Source organism: Sinocyclocheilus anshuiensis, unplaced genomic scaffold (assembly GCF_001515605.1).
Source record: "Sinocyclocheilus anshuiensis isolate Anshui unplaced genomic scaffold, SAMN03320099.WGS_v1.1 scaffold263, whole genome shotgun sequence".
NCBI lineage: Eukaryota > Metazoa > Chordata > Actinopteri > Cypriniformes > Cyprinidae > Sinocyclocheilus > Sinocyclocheilus anshuiensis.
In genome coordinates, this window is record NW_015549593.1 from 576,144 (window position 1) to 581,077 (window position 4,934).

Below are 4,934 nucleotides of genomic sequence, written 5' to 3' on the forward strand. Positions count from 1 at the left end.
TGTGTTTCTGTCCTCGTCTATGGTAGGGCCTCGGTGAGCACCCCCTCTGCTGGACTCAGAGCCTTGGCTATCGACTTTTACGGTGAAGACCTCACTCGTCGATACTGGATCCAGACTGGATGATAGCCCTGTTTCCGGTTTCATGCTTTCTGGATCATGGGGCCAAGTCGTTAGACTTCTGTGGGAGCCTTCTTGGTCATCACGTCTCCATTACAGCTCTGCAATTCTGGGATCTGCGGGTCCTTCCTTCTGGTGAGCTCTCCGGAGTGTATACTTTGCGAGATGCCCCCCTCCTGGATGTCCGGGCTGGGTTTATGCCTCAAAGGCTGCCATGCCATACCCATGTTCGCCCCGAGGGTCTTCCTGTGTCAGGATATCCTTTCTCTGAATGGAGCTACCCCTTTTTCTGAAATTCGGAGTTCAGAGCACCTGGACCAATAACATCAGGCGAACTAGGCCCTTCCTCTGCCTCCCTGATACGCTGAGTTTTTTAGCTAAGCTTGCAGTACGCTTACCCTTCAGGATTTCTAACGAACATGCTGTAGGTCGAGCCCCCTCTTGGCTGAGAGCTGGGTGTTATGCTCCCTCAGCTAGGTAACTTACTGCTAGCCATTCCAGCATTATACCATGAGGATGAGTTGGTGACTTCTCAGACGTATTGTTCTTGGGATGCGCCATTTCCATCTATGGACTGATCCTTCAGAGTGCCACGAGGGCCCCTTAGAACGGTGTCTTTAAAACGGTGTCATTTTGTATGCAAAGAAAACAAAAATAACGACTTTATTCAACAATTCATCTACTCCGCGGAATACACAGAATAGCATACGCTGTTTACGTTCAGTGGATACTCTCCAAAATGGCACCAGGGTAATGCGGAGGAGACAAATTGTTGAATAAAGTCGTTATTTTTGTTTTCTTTGCGTACAAAAAGTATTCTCGTAGCTTTGTAAAATTACGGTTGAACCCCTGATGTCACATGGATTATTTTACCGATCTCCTTGCTACATTTCTGGACCTATCAATACAGATTCATCACCCATGGGAGCAAGATATACAGTAGGTGGTGGTAATACTCCTAAGGAGTGAACGGCCATTGAACAAAAAGAAGAAGAAGAAGTTTCTGGACCTTGATCGTGGTAATTACATTGCTTTCTGGTTTAGAACGACATGAGGGTGAGTAAATAATGAAAGAATTAGCATTTTTGGGTGAACTAACCCTTTAAACAATTGTAGTATCGGGCTGCAACATAACAAAATTGAAAAAAGTGAATGGGGTCCGAATGCACTGTATATGGTAAAGTTGAGACATCTTTTTCCCCCACAAGAAAAACAAGAACACAGCCTCAGAGGACAGTGTGACTGATGTGTGACTGAGGCTCTGATGCAGTGTGAGTAAAGGATGAAGAATCCTGCCCTGTGCCCAGCTGCAGGAGTCCTGCCAGGCCCAGCGCCAGGACACACGACTTGGGGGGGCTTTTATATTTCTTAGGGGGGCCGAATCGAATCATTTCAAGTGAACGCTGAAAATACATTATTTAGGTAACACTTTACAATAATTAACTAACACGTTAATACACTTTAATACATTAACTAACATTAACTAATTTAACCTTATTGTAAGGTGTTACAATTATTTGTTATTACAGCATATATATGTTCACAAAAACACTGTTAAATTAAACAGAATAGCAAGCAGGTGTGCATGATTTGGCGTGGCAGCCAAAACAAATAATAACCTTTTCCTTACCTAAATCCTGCGTTTGAACCAGACTCGGTTGCAGAATCACATCTCCGCTTCTGAAATTATCTTTTTTTGCTTTTTCTATATAGTGTAGTAGTTAACTACTGTATCTCTGTGTCGTACATGGCCGCTTGTCAAGCATGCGTGGGGGGGCCTAGCCCCCCACCGCCCCCCCTGGCGCCGGGCCTGAGTCCTGCTATGATGGGCACTGCTTTTGATTATTTCAGTAGCGCATGTTTGATCACTCCAACTGAGCCCATGAAAACGGATAGAGTGAATGGATATTTTGCATTCACTCACTGTTTAAAAAAAATACAAATAAATAAATAAAATTAGTAAAACATTTACATGACTGGCTGAAGTTTGTTCAGATTTCCAGTCACAGCAATTACCAAACCAAGCCATTGTTAGTCTGTGTGCAAACATTTTACCCTTATTGATGAAAATCGGGGACACAGATAAATTCTTTAAAGTGCCCCTATTGTGGATTTTTGAAAATTACCTTTCATGCAGTGAGTAACACAGCTCTAAATTAATGAAAACATCCTGCAAAGTTTTAAATCTGAAAATGCACCTTGTATAAAGTTATTGTCTCTCAAAAGAAAGAGTCGACTGAATCATTGAAACGAGTCGTTTTTAAAACAAATCCCGAGCCGTTTCATGTTGACGTCAACATGAAACATTAGCATATTGCCCTCCCACTTGTTGGTCTTTTCACGTTGGTCTGAATGAAAATGCAAATTCATTCTTTGCCACTAGGTGCCGCTTTTGGAGCGATAAAAATAGCTGTTTCCCAGGTAAGATGTAAACAAAGCAGCACTGCGCTCACAAACGCTGCTTTATCAGGCATTACAGGCATGATGACATTAAAATGAGACCGATCGACCGATCACCGAAGATTAGCATCACGCAAAGGAGGGGTTTGGAAAAATGAATCGTTGAGCGAATCGTTTGGTAGTCGTTGAGCAAGTAAGGTAAAAAATAAATGCATGTTTAAGACAATGAAAGTGTTTTTTGACCTTGCATGCATGTCAACCTGTTGTTGGGGACTCCCAAAACCAAACTATGAACCTTTCATTACCCTTAATAGGGGCACTTTAAAGATCCTCTAAATTACTAGCACCATGGGATGCAAATCTCTTACACAAAGAGTCTATACTGAAAGATAAATCTCTGCTCTTTGTAGAAATGTGCTTATGTATACTACTACGTGGAGAAGGTGGAATCCATCCACATCCTGAAATCAACACACACCTCCTCTTGCTTCAAGGCAGCATGTTTTGCAGCCATAAAGCTTTATTCAAGCTTATGACCCATGGTGAGATGTTTTCAGTCTTGTTTACAACGTTCCATTAACTCGATATAGCTCATTACACTTCCTGGTTCTTTAAAAGACAGCAGACTGGAGATGATATTAGAATGATAAAGCCTAATTGGACATAAGATGGGTAGCTGACAGGGCTTAGCAGTCTAGTTTAAGGTTATAGAGACATAACATAAACATTCCAGTTGCCATGGTTCTTACCCTCTTGACTCCAGGGCCCCCTTTTGTCCAAGACAATAGCTAAGGGCCCTCCTATCTAAGGCCCTCTTATCATCTGAAAGTGATCCCAATGTTTTATAATATGATAAAGAAAATAAAAATGTTAACTTAAAGAGAACATATGTGGTTTATTTTCTCATATTTCACTCCACCAAGCTTTTGGTGGGTCTCAAGCTTGATTATACTACTCTGTTAAAAAGAGTAGTATAATTAAAAATAATTATAAGAGTAGTATAAATAAAAATGATCCTCGCATTAAAAAGTTTGGGAACCCCCTGCCCTTCTCCTGCCAATTCTTATTTAAATGATCATGGACCACATCCCTACTTCCTGAATAAAAACAGGCGCTAGAGTAACAGCTGCCACTGGCCTTTTACAATACGGCCTAATGCACAGGAGCCCTAACCTAATGCTCTTATAATAGCCCTATATAATAGTCTTTCCTGAATCCTAGCCAGAATCCTATGGCTCTGTTTTCCCCTCCGATCTCCACACACTCTCTCTCTACAGCCTTTAACCTCAAAACTCTTCCATTCAAAGGCCTCAAAGAAAGACATAGGGTTTACATTATCCCACCACTTACATACACCAAAAAGAAGCTGTTAGTAATTCCACAGTGCTGACCTCCTGAAAATTACAGTATAGAATAAAAATAGTAATTATTCTGCATAACGGACCTTGCAACCTCTGCATGACGTTGCTGTATATTAAAATACTGTTTCTAAGAAGCAACAGAGTGCCCACTTGTGACGTAGTGAATGATGCATCACAAAATCAGAGACACTTCCCTTGACAAAATCCCATTACAGGCGGTCACAGGGGACAACTTGTGACTGGACAACTTGAGATGGTTATCGTGTTAAGTGTTTTAAAAAAGTATAAAATATAAATATAACAGCTACAAGGCAATTTTAAAAAGTGTCAGTTATGATTTATTATCTTTGCTAAATGTGATGCTGTTCAATTGCTGCAGGATGTCAAAACTGTCTGACATGGTGTGGTTAATATACATCTGACAGGAAGCCTCATTCTCATACTCTGTGCTTCTATTTACTGGTGAAGTTTGATGAGACTGACTGTTGAGTTGCTAGTATTTTTAATGAACACATCAATTAACACTGCTGCATATAATTTTAACCCGCATCCACTCATAATTGATACAACAACACGAAATCTACTACAGCAAAATATATATATATGTTACAACTAAATAAAAACAAGCTAATGACAGGCAATCTCACATGCTTTCTTTATTAAACTGTGCATTTTAAACCAAGAGCTTTCTAAATCATAAATGTTTTGTAATAGGTTAGTCATCATGACAATACACAGGGCCCTTTTATTGAGGTTCACTCCTGCGAACATTCGCATTCAGTCTCATTGCTTTATTTGTTGGTAGTTGTGCCCCTTCCTCACCTTCTCTGACCTTTAATATCTCTGGCCATAATAGCATGGGACTAGAGGCAGGCTGGAGTAAAAGCATGGGACTGAATTCTCTTTGATGAAGTGTTGATTCTTTGTTCTCAGAGCACAGTGAATATCTGACACACAATCTGGGGTAGAATGAATGGCTCTCAGATGGGCTGTGAATTTGTCTATGTAAGCTCAAAATGAAATATATATATATATATATATATATATATATATATA